Source organism: Schistocerca americana, chromosome 8, assembly GCF_021461395.2.
Source record: "Schistocerca americana isolate TAMUIC-IGC-003095 chromosome 8, iqSchAmer2.1, whole genome shotgun sequence".
NCBI classification, from domain to species: Eukaryota; Metazoa; Arthropoda; class Insecta; order Orthoptera; family Acrididae; genus Schistocerca; species Schistocerca americana.
The window spans coordinates 4,987,835-5,001,868 of NC_060126.1; positions in this window are offsets into that span (position 1 = coordinate 4,987,835).

Sequence of the window (14,034 nt, forward strand, 5' to 3'; positions counted from 1 at the left end):
GTCCTCTTGTATTTAAGTCGACATTGTGCCTTTTGTATTAAATTCGGATGCAATTTCTGTGTTTCATCGTCAATAAGAAGGTCCAAGGGATAAAGTAAACCTGAAGTGAAGCATCGGAATCTAAAACTGGACTCACAGGAGAGGTTCAAATCATAGAAAGTTAAAGTCTCAGTCCTCTTGAACTTAAGTCGGCATTGTGCTATTTGAATTTAATTCCGATGCAATTTCTGTGCTTCATCGTCAATAAGAATGTCCAACGTACACAGTAAACCTGAAGGGAAGCATCTGAATCTAAAACTGGACTAACAGGAGAGGTTCAAATCATAGAAAGTTAGAGTGTCAGTCCTCTTGTACTTAAGTCGGCATTGTGCCTTTTGAATTTAATTCCGATGCAATTTCTGTGTTTCATCGTCAATACGAAGGTCCAAGGTATACAGTAAACCTGAAGTTAAACATCGGAATCTAAAACTGGACTCACAGGACTGGTTCAATCATAGAAAGTTAGAGTGTCGGTCCTCTTGTACTTAAGTCGGCATTGTGCCTTTTGTATTAAATTCGGATGCAATTTCTGTGTTTCATCGTCACTAAGAAGGTGCAAGGTATACACTAAACCTGAAGTGAACCATCGGAATCTAAAACTGGACTAAAAGGAGTGGTTCAAATCATAGAAAGTGAGAGTGTCAGTCCTCTTGTACTTAAGTCGGCATTGTCCTTTTGTATTAAATTCGGATGCAATTTCTGTGTATCATCGTCAATGAGAAGGACCAAGGGATACAACAAACCTGAAGTGAAGCGTCGGAATCTAAAACTGGACTCACAGGAGAGATTCAAATCATAGAAAGTTAGAGTGTCAGTCCTCTTGTACTTAGGTCGGCATTGTGCCTTTTGAATTTAATTCCGGTGCAATTTCTGTGCTTCATCGTCAAAAAGAAGGTCCAAGGGATACAGTAGACCTGAAGTGAAGCATCAGAATCTAAAACTGGAGTCACATTAGAGGTTCAAATCATAGAAAGTTTGAGTGTCAGTCCTCTTGTACTAAAGTCGGCATTGTGCCTTTTGTATTAAATTCGGATGCAATTTCTGTGTTTCATCGTCAATAAGAAGGTCCAAGGTATACAGTAAATCTGAAGTGAAGCATCGGATTCTAAAACTCGACTCACAGGAGAGGTTCAAATCATAGAAAGTTAGAGTGTCAGTCCCCTTGTACTTATTTCTGCATTGTGCCTTTTGTATTAAAATCAGATGCAATTTCTGTGTTTCATCGTCAATAAGAAGGTCCAAGGTATACAGTAAACCTGAAGTGAAGCATCGGAATCTAAAACTGGACTCACAGGAGAGGTTCAAATCATAGAGAGTGTCAGTCCTCTTGTACTTAACTCGGCATTGTGCCTTTGTATTAAATTTTGATGCAATTTCTGAGTTTCATCGTCCATAAGAAGGTCCAAGGGATACAGTAAACCTGAAGTGAAGCATCGGAATTTAAAACTGGACTCACAGGAGAGGTTCAAATCATAGAAAGTGAGAGTGTCAGTCCTCTTGTACTTAAGTCGGCATTGTGCTGTTGTATTAAATTCGGATGCAGTTTCTGTGTTTCATCGTCAATAAAAAGGTGCAAGGGATACAGTAAACCTGAAGTGAAGCATCGGAATCTAAAACTGGACTCACAGGAGAGCTTCAAATCATAGAGAGTGAGAGTGTCAGTCCTCATTTACTTAAGTCGGCATTGTGCCTTTTGTATTAAATTCGGATGCAATTTCTGTGTTTCATCGTCAATAAGAAGGTGCAAGGTATACAGTAAACCTGAAGTGAAGCATCGGATTCTAAAACTGGACTCACAGGAGAGGTTCCAATCATGCAAAAGTGAGAGTGTCAGTCGTCTTGTACTTATGTCTGCATTGTGCCTTTTGTATTAAATTCGGATGCAATTTCTGTGTTTCATCGTCAATAAGAAGGTGCAAGGTATACAGTAAACCTGAAGTGAAGCATCGGAATCTAAAACTGGACTCACAGGAGAGGTTCAAATCATAGAAAGTGGAAGTGTCAGCCCCTTGTACTTAAGTCGGCATTGTGCCTTTTGTATTAACTTCGGATGGCATTTCTGTGCTTCATTGTCAATAAGAAGGTCCAAAGGATACAGTAAACCTGAAGTGAAGCATCGGAATGTAAAACTGGCTTCACAGGAGAGGTTCAAATCATAGAAAATTAGAGTGTCAGTCCTCTTGTACTTTTGTCGGCATTGTGACTTTTGAATTTAATTCCGATGCAATTTCTGTGTTTCATCGTCAATAAGATAGTGCAAGGTATACAACTAAACCTGAAGTGAAGCATCGGAATCTAAAACTGGACTCACAGGAGAGGTTCAAATCAAAGGAAGTGAGAGTGTCAGTCCTCTTGTACTTAGGTCGGCAACTGTGCTATTGTATTAAATTCGGAAGCAATTTCTGTGTTTCATCGTCAATAAGAAGTTCTAAGGGATACAGTAAACCTGAAGTGAAGCATCGGAATCTAAAACTGGCCTCACAGGAGAGGTTCATATCATAGAAAGTGAGAGTGTCAGTCCTCTTGTACTGAAGTCGGCATTGTGCCTTTTGAATTTAATTGCGATGGAATTTCTGTGCTCCATCGTCAATAAGTAGGTCCATGGTATACAGTAAACCTTAAGTGTAAAATCGGCATCTAACACTGGACTCAACGGAGAGGTTCAAATCATAGAAAGTTAGAGTGTCACTCCTCTTGTACTGAAGTCGGCATTGTGGCTTTTAAATTTAATTCCGATGCAATTCCTAAGTTTCATCGTCAATAAGAAGGTCCAAGGTATACAGTAAACCTGAAGTGAAGCATCGGAATCTAAAACTCGACTCACAGGAGAAGTTCAAATCATAGAAAATTACAGTGTCAGTCCTCTTGTACTTAAGTCGTCATTGTGCATTTTGTATTAAATTCTAATGCAATTTCTGTGTTTCATCGTCAATAAGAAAGTCCAAGGGATACAGTAAACCTGAAGTGAAGCATCGGAATCTAAAACTGGACTCACAGGAGAGGTTCAAATCATAGAAAGAGTGTCAGTCCTCTTGTACTTAGGTCGGCATTGTGCTTTATGAATTTAATTCCGATGCAATTTCTGTGCTTCATCGTCAAAAAGGAGGTCCAAGGGATACAGTAAACCTGAAGTGAAGCATCGGAATCTAAAACTGGACTCACATTAGAGGTTCAAATCATAGAAAGTTAGAGTGTCAGTCCTCTTGTACTTAAGTCGACATTGTGCCTTTTGTATTAAATTCGGATGCAATTTCTGTGTTTCATCGTCCATAAGAAGGTCCAAGGGATAAAGTAAACCTGAAGTGAAGCATCGGAATCTAAAACTGGACTCACAGGAGAGGTTCAAATCATAGAAAGTTAAAGTCTCAGTCCTCTTGAACTTAAGTCGGCATTGTGCTATTTGAATTTAATTCCGATGCAATTTCTGTGCTTCATCGTCAATAAGAATGTCCAACGTACACAGTAAACCTGAAGGGAAGCATCTGAATCTAAAACTGGACTAACAGGAGAGGTTCAAATCATAGAAAGTTAGAGTGTCAGTCCTCTTGTACTTAAGTCGGCATTGTGCCTTTTGAATTTAATTCCGATGCAATTTCTGTGTTTCATCGTCAATACGAAGGTCCAAGGTATACAGTAAACCTGAAGTTAAGCATCGGAATCTAAAACTGGACTCACAGGACTGGTTCAATCATAGAAAGTTAGAGTGTCGGTCCTCTTGTACTTAAGTCGGCATTGTGCCTTTTGTATTAAATTCGGATGCAATTTCTGTGTTTCATCGTCAATAAGAGGGTGCAAGGTATACAGTTAACCTGAAGTGAAGCATCGGAATCTGAAACTGGACTCACAGGTGAGGTTCAAATCATAGAAAGTTAGAGTGTCAGCCCTCTTGTACTTAAGTCGGCATTGTGACTTTTGTATAAAATTCAGATGCAATTTCTGTGTTTCATCATCAATAAGAAGGTACAAGGTATACAGTAAACCTGAAGTGAAGCTATGGAATCTAAAAGTGGACTCACAGGAGAGGTTCAAATCCTAGAAAGTTCGTGTGTCAGTCCTCTTGTACTTAAGTCGGCATTGTGCCTTTTGTATAAAATTCGGATGCAATTTCTGTGTTTCGTCGTCAAGAAGAAGGTGTAAGGTGTACAACTAAACCTGAAGTGAGGCATCAGAAACTAAAACTGGACTCACAGGAGGGGTTCAAATCATAGGAAGTGAGAGTGTCAGTCCTCATGTGCTTAAGTCGGTATTGTGCCTTTTGTATTAAATTCGGTTGCAATTTCTGTGTTTCATCGTCAATAAGAAGGTGCAAGGTATACAGTAAATCTGAAGTGAAGCATCGGGATCTAAAACTGGACTCACAGGAGAGGTTCAAATCATAGAAAGTTAGAGTCTCAGTCCTCTTGTACTTAAGTCGGCATTGTGAATTTTGAATTTAATTCCGATGCAATTTCTGTGTTTCGTCGTCAATAAGAAGGTGCATGGTATACAGTTAACCTGAAGTGAAACATCGGAATCTGAAACTGAACTCACAGGAGAGGTTAAAATCATAGAAAGTGAGAGTGTCAGTCCTCTTGTACTTAAGTCGGCATTGTGCCTTTATATTAAATTTGGATGCAATTTCTGAGTTTCATCGTCCATAAGAAGGTCCAAGGTATACAGTAAACCTGAAGTGAAGCATCGGAATCTAAAACTGGACTCACAGGAGAGGTTCAAATTATAGAATGTGAGAGTGTCAGTCCTCTTGTACTTAAGTCGGCATTGTGCTATCGTATTAAATCGGATGCAATTTCTGTATTTCGTCGTCAATAAAAAGGTCCTATGGATACAGTATACCTGAAGTGAAGCATCGGAATCTAAAACTGGACTCACAGGAGAGCTTCAAATCATAGCGAGTGAGAGTGTCTGTCCTCTTTTACTTAAGTCGGCATTCTGCCTTTTGTATTAAATTCGGATGCAATTTCTGTGTTTCATCGTCAATAAGAAGGTGTAAGGGATTCAGTAAACCTAAAGTGAAGCATCGGAATGTAAAACTGGACTCACAGGAGTGGTTCAAATCATACAAAAGTGAGAGTGTCAGTCCTCTTGTACTTATTTCTGCATTGTGTCTCTTGTATTAAAATCGGATGCAATTTCTGTGTTTCATCGTCAATAAGAAGGTCTAAGGGATACAGTAAACCAAAAGTGAAGCATCGGAATGTAAAATTGGACTCACAGGAGAGGTTCAAATCATACAAGAGTGAGAGTGTCAGACCTCTTGTACTTATTTCTGCATGGTGCCTTTTTTATTAAAATCGGATGCAATTTCTGTGTTTCATCGTCAATAAGAAGGTGCAAGGTATACACAAAGCCTGAAGTGAAGCATCGGAATCTAAAACTGGTTTCACAGGAGAGGTTCAAATCATAGAAAGTGAAAGTGTCAGTCCTCTTGTACTTAAGTCGGCATTGTGCCTTTTGTATTAACTTCGGATAGCATTTCTGTGTTTCATTGTCAACAAGAAGGTCCAAAGGATACAGTAAACCAGAAGTGAAGCATCGGAATGTAAAACTGGACTCACAGGAGAGGTTCAAATCATAGAAAGTTAGAGTGTCAGTCCTCTTGTACTTAAGTCGGCATTGTGCCTTTTGATTTTAATTCCGATGCAATTTCTGTGTTTCATCGTCAATAAGAAGGTGTAAGGTGTACAACTAAACCTGAAGTGAGGCATCGGATTCTAAAACTGGACTCACAGGAGAGGTTCAAATCATAGAAAGTTAGAGTGTCAGTCCTCATGTACTAAAGTCGGCATTTTGCCTTTTGTATTAAATTCGGATGCAATTTCTGTGTTTAATCGTCAATAAGAAGGTGCTAGGTATACAGTAAATCTGAAGTGAAGCATCGGGATCTAAAACTGGACTCACAGGAGAGGTTCAAATCATAGAAAGTTAGAGTCTCAGTCCTCTTGTACCTAAGTCGGCATTGTTCCTATTGAATTTAATTCCGATGCAATTTCTGTGTTCCATCGTCAATAAGAAGGTGCAAGGTATACAATAAACCTGAAGTGAAGCATCGGAATCTAAAACTGGATTCATAGGAGAGGTTCAAATCATAGAAAGTGAGAGTGTCAGTCCTCTTGTACTTAAGTCGGCATTGTGCCTTTTGTATTAAATTCGGATGCAATTTCTGTGTTTCATCGTCAATAAGAATGTCCAAGGGATACAGTCAACCTGAAGTGAAGCATCGGAATCTAAAACTGGACTCACAGGACAGGTTCAAATCATAGAAAGTTAGAGTCTCCGTCCGCTTGTACTTAAGTCGGGGTTGTGCTATTTTGAATTTAATTCCGATGCAATTTCTGTATTTCATTGTCAATAAGATGGTCCAAGGTATACGGTAAACCTGAAGTGAAGCATCGGAATCTAAAACTGGACTTACAGGAGAGGTTCAAATCATAGAACGTTAGAGTCTCAGTCCTCTTGTACTTAAGTCGATATTGTGCCTTTTGAATTTAATTCCGATGCAATTTCTGTGCTCCATCGTCAATAAGAAGGTCCATGGAATGCAGTAAACCTGAAGTGTAACATCGGCATCTAAAACTGGACTCACAGGAGAGGTTCAAATCATAGGAAGTGAGAGTGTCAGTCCTCATGTACTTAAGTCGGCATTGTGCCTTTTGAATTTAATTCAGATGCAACTTCTGTGTTCCATCGTCAATAAGATGGTGCAAGTTATACAGTAAACCAGAAGTGAAGCATCGGAATCTAAAACTGGACTCACAGGAGAGGTTCCAATCATGCAAAAGTGAGAGTGTCAGTCCTCTTGTACTTATGTCTGCATTGTGCCTTTTGTATTAAATTCGGATGCAATTTCTGTGTTTCATCGTCAATAAGTAGGTGCAAGGGATACAGTAAACCTGAAGTGAAGCATCGGAATTTAAAACTAGACTCACAGGAGAGGTTCAAATCATAGAAAGTTAGAGTGTCAGTCCTCTTGTACTTAAGTCGGCATTGTGCTATTGTATTAAATTCGGATTCAATTTCTGTGTTTCATCGTCAATAAAAAGGTGCAAGGGATACAGTAAACCTGAAGTGAAGCATCGGAATCTAAAACTGAACTCACAGGAGAGCTTCAAATCATAGAGAGTGAGAGTGTCATTCCTCATTTACTTAAGTCGGCATTGTGCCTTTTGTATTAAATTCGGATGCAATTTCTGTGTTTCATCGTCAATAAGAAGGTGCAAGGTATACAGTAAACCTGAAGTGAAGCATCGGATTCTAAAACTGGACTCACAGGAGAGGTTCCAATCATGCAAAATTGAGAGTGTCAGTCCTCTTGTACTTATGTCAGCATTGTGCCTTTTGTATTAAATTCGGATGCAATTTCTGTGTTTCATCGTCAATAAGAAGGTGCAAGGTATACAGTAAACCTGAAGTGAAGCATCGGAATCTAAAACTGGACTCACAGGAGAGGTTCAAATCATAGAAAGTGGAAGTGTCAGCCCCTTGTACTTAAGTCGGCATTGTGCCTTTTGTATTAACTTCGGATGGCATTTCTGTGCTTCATTGTCAATAAGAAGGTCCAAAGGATACAGTAAACCTGAAGTGAAGCATCGGAATGTAAAACTGGCTTCACAGGAGAGGTTCAAATCATAGAAAATTAGAGTGTCAGTCCTCTTGTACTTTTGTCGGCATTGTGCCTTTTGAATTTAATTCCGATGCAATTTCTGTGTTTCATCGTCAATAAGATAGTGCAAGGTATACAACTAAACCTGAAGTGAAGCATCGGAATCTAAAACTGGACTCACAGGAGAGGTTCAAATCATAGGAAGTGAGAGTGTCAGTCCTCTTGTACTTAGGTCGGCATTGTGCCTTTTGTATTAACTTCGGATGGCATTTCTGTGCTTCATTGTCAATAAGAAGGTCCAAAGGATACAGTAAACCTGAAGTGAAGCATCGGAATCTAAAACTGGACTCACAGGAGAGGTTCATATCATAGAAAGTGTGAGTGTCAGTCCTCTTTTACTTAAGTCGGCATTGTGCCTTTTGAATTTAATTGAGATGCAACTTCTGTGTTCCATCGTCAATAAGATGGTGCAAGGTATACAGTAAACCAGAAGTGAAGCATCGGAATCTAAAACTGGACTCACAGGAGAGGTTCCAATCATGCAAAAGTGAGAGTGTCAGTCCTCTTGTACTTATGTCTGCATTGTGACTTTTGTATTAAATTCGGATGCAATTTCTGTGTTTCATCGTCAATAAGTAGGTGCAAGGGATACAGTAAACCTGAAGTGAAGCATCGGAATTTAAAACTGGACTCACAGGAGAGGTTCAAATCATAGAAAGTGAGAGTGTCAGTCCTCTTGTACTTATGTCTGCATTGTGACTTTTGTATTAAATTCGGATGCAATTTCTGTGTTTCATCGGCAATAAGTAGGTCCAAGGGATAAAGTAAACCTGAAGTGAAGCATCGGAATCTAAAACTGGACTCACAGGAGAGGTTCAAATCATAGAAAGTTAAGGTCTCAGTCCTCTTGAACTTAAGTCGGCATTGTGCTATTTGAATTTAATTCCGATGCAATTTCTGTGCTTCATCGTCAATAAGAATGTCCAAGGTACACAGTACACCTGAAGGGAAGCATCTGAATCTAAAACTGGACTAACAGGAGAGGTTCAAATCATAGAAAGTTAGAGTGTCAGTCCTCTTGTACTTAAGTCGGCATTGTGCCTTTTGAATTTAATTCCGATGCAATCTCTGTGTTTCATCGTCAATACAAAGGTCCAAGGTATACAGTAAACCTGAAGTTAAGCATCGGAATCTAAAACTGGACTCACAGGACTCGTTCAAATCATGGAAAGTTAGAGTGTCGGTCCTCTTGTACTTAAGTCGGCATTGTGCCTTTTGTATTAAATTCGGATGCAATTTCTGTGTTTCATCGTCAATAAGAGGGTGCAAGGTATACAGTTAACCTGAAGTGAAGCATCGGAATCTAAAACTGGACTCACAGGTGAGGTTCAAATCATAGAAAGTTAGAGTGTCAGTCCTCTTGTACTTAAGTCGGCATTGTGACTTTTGTATAAAATTCAGATGCAATTTCTGTGTTTCATCATCAATAAGAAGGTGCAAGGTATACAGTAAACCTGAAGTGAAGCTATGGAATCTAAAAGTGGACTCACAGGAGAGGTTCAAATCCTACAATGTTCGTGTGTTAGTCCTCTTGTACTTAAGTCGGCATTGTGCCTTTTGTATAAAATTCGTATGCAATTTCTGTGTTTCGTCGTCAAGAAGAAGGTGCAAGGTATACAGTAAAACTGAAATGAAGCATCGGAATCTAAAACTGGACTCACAGGAGAGGTTCAAATCATAGAAAGTGAGAGTGTCAGTCCTCTTGTACTTATTCGGCATTGTGCCTTTTGTAATAAATTCGGATGCAATTTCTGTGTTTCATCGACAATAAGAGGGTCCAAGGGATACAGTTAACCTGAAGTGAAGCATCGGAATCTAAAACTGGACTCACAGGAGAGCTTCAAATCATAGAAAGTGAGAGTGTCAGTCCTCTTGTACTTAAGTCGGCATTGTGCTATTGTATTAAATTCGGATGCAATTTCTGTGTTTCATCGTCAATAAAGCGGTCCAATGGATACAGTAAACCTGAAGTGAAGCACCGGAATCTAAAACTGGACTCACAGGAGAGCTTCAAATCATAGAGAGTGAGAGTGTCAGTCCTCTTTTACTTAAGTCGGCATTGTGCCTCTTGTATTAAATTCGGATGCAATTTCTGTGTTTCATCGTCAATAAGAAGGTCTAAGGGATACAGTAAACCTAAAGTGAAGCACCGGAATCTAAAACTGCACTCACAGGAGAGCTTCAAATCATAGAGAGTGAGAGTGGTAGTCCTCTTTTACTTAAGTCGGCATTGTGCCTCTTGTATTAAATTCGGATGCAATTTCTGTGTTTCATCGTCAATAAGAAGGTCTAAGGGATACAGTAAACCTAAAGTGAAGCATCGAAATGTAAAACTGGACTCACAGGACAGGTTGAAATCATAGAATGTTAGAGTGTCAGTCTACTTGTACTTAAGTCGGCATTCTGCCTTTTGAATTTAATTCCGATGCAATTTCTGTGTTTCCTCGTCAATAAGAAGGTGTAAGGTGTACAACTAAACCTGAAGTGAGGCATCGGAAACTAAAACTGGACTCACAGGAGAGGTTCAAATCATAGGAAGTGAGAGTGTCAGTCCTCATGTGCTTAAGTCGGTATTGTGCCTTTTGTATTACATTCGGATGCAATTTCTGTGTTTCATCGTCAATAACAAGGTGCAAGGTATACAGTAAATCTGAAGAGAAGCATCGGGATTTAAAACTGGACTCACAGGAGAGGTTCAAATCACAGAAAGTTAGAGTCTCAGTCCTCTTGTACTTAAGTCGGCATTGTGCCTTTTGAATTTAAGTCCGATGCAATTTCTGTGTTTCGTCGTCAATAAGAAGGTGCATGGTATACAGTAAACCTGAAGTGAAACATCGGAATCTGAAACTGGACTCACAGGAGAGGTTAAAATCATAGAAAGTGAGAGTGTCAGTCCTCTTGTACTTAAGTCGGCATTGTGCCTTTGTATTAAATTTGGATGCAATTTCTGAGTTTCATCGTCCATAAGAAGGTCCAAGGGATACAGTAAACCTGAAGTGAAGCATCGGAATCTAAAACTGGACTCACAGGAGAGGTTCAAATCAAAGAAAGTGAGAGTGTCAGTCCTCTTGTACTTAAGTCGGCATTGTGCTATCGTATTAAAATCGGATGCAATTTCTGTATTTCGTCGTCAATAAAATGGTCCTATGGATACAGTAAACCTGAAGTGAAGCATCGAAGTCTAAAACTGGACTCACAGGAGAGCTTCAAATCATAGAGACTGAGAGTGTCTGTCCTCTTTTACTTAAGTCGGCATTCTGCCTTTTGTATTAAATTCGGATGCAATTTCTGTGTTTCATCGTCAATAAGAAGGCGTAAGGGATTCAGTAAACCTAAAGTGAAGCATCGGAATGTAAAACTGGACTCACAGGAGAGGTTCAAATCATACAAAAGTGAGAGTGTCAGTCCTCTTGTACTTATTTCTGCATTGTGTCTCTTGTATTAAAATCGGATGCAATTTCTGTGTTTCATCGTCAATAAGAAGGTCTAAGGGATACAGTAAACCTAAAGTGAAGCATCGGAATGTAAAATTGGACTCACAGGAGAGGTTCAAATCATACAAAAGTGAGAGTGTCAGACTTCATGTACTTATTTCTGCATGGTGCCTTTTTTATTAAAATCGGATGCAATTTCTGTGTTTCATCGTCAATAAGAAGGTGCAAGGTATACACAAAGCCTGAAGTGAAGCATCGGAATCTAAAACTGGACTCACAGGAGAGGTTCAAATCATAGAAAGTAAAAGTGTCATTCCTCTTGTACTTAAGTCGGCATTGTGCCTTTTGTATTAACTTCGGATGCAATTTCTGTGTTTAATCGTCAATAAGAAGGTGCAAGGTATACAGTAAATCTGAAGTGAAGCATCGGGATCTAAAACTGGACTCACAGGAGAGGTTCAAATCATAGAATGTAGAGTCTCAGTCCTCTTGTACTTAAGTCGGCATTGTTCCTTTTGGATTTAATTCCGATGCAATTTCTGTGTTCCATCGTCAATAAGAAGGTGCAAGGTATACAATAAACCTGAAGTGAAGCATCGGAATCTAAAACTGGATTCATAGGAGAGGTTCAACTCATAGAAAGTGAGAGTGTCAGTCCTCTTGTACTTAAGTCGGCATTGTGCCTTTTGTATTAAATTCGGATGCAATTTCTGTGTTTCATCGTCAATAAGAAGGTCCAAGGGATACAGTCAACCTGAAGTGAAGCATCGGAATCTAAAACTGGACTCACAGGAGAGGTTCAAATCATAGAAAGTTAGAGTCACCGTCCGCTTGTACTTAAGTCGGGGTCGTGCTATTTTGAATTTAATTCCGATGCAATTTCTGTATTTCATTGTCAATAAGAAGGTCCAAGGTATACGGTAAACCTGAAGTGAAGCATAGGAATCTAAAACTGGACTTACAGGAGAGGTTCAAATCATTTAACGTTAGAGTCTCAGTCCTCTTGTACTTAAGTCGATATTGTGCCTTTTGAATTTAATTCCGATGCAATTTCTGTGCTCCATCGTCAATAAGAAGGTCCATGGAATGCAGTAAACCTGAAGTGTAACATCGGCATCTAAAACTGGACTCACAGGAGAGGTTCAAATCATAGGAAGTGAGAATGTCAGTCCTCATGTACTTAAGTCGGCATTGTGCCTTTTGTATTAAATTCGGATGCAATTTCTGTGTTTCATCGTCAATGAGAAGGTGCAAGGTATACAGTAAATCTGAAGTGAAGTATCAGGATCTGAAACTGGACTCACAGGAGAGGTTCAAATCATAGAAAGTTAGAGTCTCAGTCCTCTTGTACTTAAGTCGGCATTGTGCCTTTTGAATTTAATTCCGATGCAATTTCTGTATTCCATCGTCAATAAGAAGGTGCAAGGTATACAGTAAACCTGAAGTGAAGCATCGGAATCTAAAACTGGACTCACAGGAGAGGTTCAAATCATAGAAGTGAGAGTGTCAGTCCTCTTGTACTTAAGTCGGCATTGTGCCTTTTGTATTAAATTCCGATGCAATTTCTGTGTTTCATCGTCAATAAGATGGTCCAAGGGATACAGTCAACCTGAGGTGGAACATCGGAATCTAAAACTGGACTCACAGGAGAGGTTCAAATCATAGAAAGTTTGTGTCTCCGTCCGCTTGTAGTTAAGTCGGCGTTGTGCTATTTTGAATTTAATTCCGATGCAATTTCTGTATTTCATTGTCAATAAAAATGTCCAAGGTATGCAGTAAACCTGAAGTGAAGCATCGGAATCTAAAACTGGACTCACAGGAGAGATTCAATTCATAGAAAGTTAGAGTGTCAAACCTCTTGTACTTAAGTCGGCATTGTGACGTTTGTATAAAATTCAGATGCTATTTCTCTGTTTCATCATCAATAAGAAGGTGCAAGGTATACAGTAAACCCGAAGTGAGGCTATGGAATCTAAAAGTGGACTCACAGGAGAGGTTCAAATCATAGAAAGTTAGAGTGTCAGTCCTCTTGTACTTACGTCGGCATTGTGCCTTTTGATTTTAATTCCGATGCAATTTCTGTGCTTCATCGTCAATAAGAAGGTGTAAGGTGTACAACTAAACCTGAAGTGAGGCATCGGAATCTAAAACTGGACTCACAGGAGAGGTTCAAATCATAGAAAGTTAGAGTGTCAGTCCTCATGTACTTAAGTCGGCATTTTGCCTTTTGTATTAAATTCGGATGCAATTTCTGTGTTTAATCGTCAATAAGAAGGTGCAAGGTATACAGTAAATCTGAAGTGAAGCATCGGGATCTAAAACTGGACTCACAGGAGAGGTTCAAATCATAGAATGTTAGAGTCTCAGTCCTCTTGTACTTAAGTCGGCATTGTTCCTTTTGGATTTAATTCCGATGCAATTTCTGTGTTCCATCGTCAATAAGAAGGTGCAAGGTATACAATAAACCTGAAGTGAAGCATCGGAATCTAAAACTGGATTCATAGGAGAGGTTCAACTCATAGAAAGTGAGAGTGTCAGTCCTCTTGTACTTAAGTCGGCATTGTGCCTTTTGTATTAAATTCGGATGCAATTTCTGTGTTTCATCGTCAATAAGAAGGTGCAAGGGATACAGTCAACCTGAAGTGAAGCATCGGAATCTAAAACTGGACTCACAGGAGAGGTTCAAGTCATAGAAAGTTAGAGTCTCAGTCCTCTTGTACTTAAGTCGGCATTGTGCCATTTGAATTTAATTCCGATGCAATTTCTGTGTTCCATCGTCAATAAGAAGGTGCAAGGTATACAGTAAACCTGAAGTGAAGCATCGGAATCTAAAACTGGACTCACAGGAGAGGTTCAAATCATAGAAGTGAGAGTGTCAGTCCTCTTGTACTTAAGTCGGCA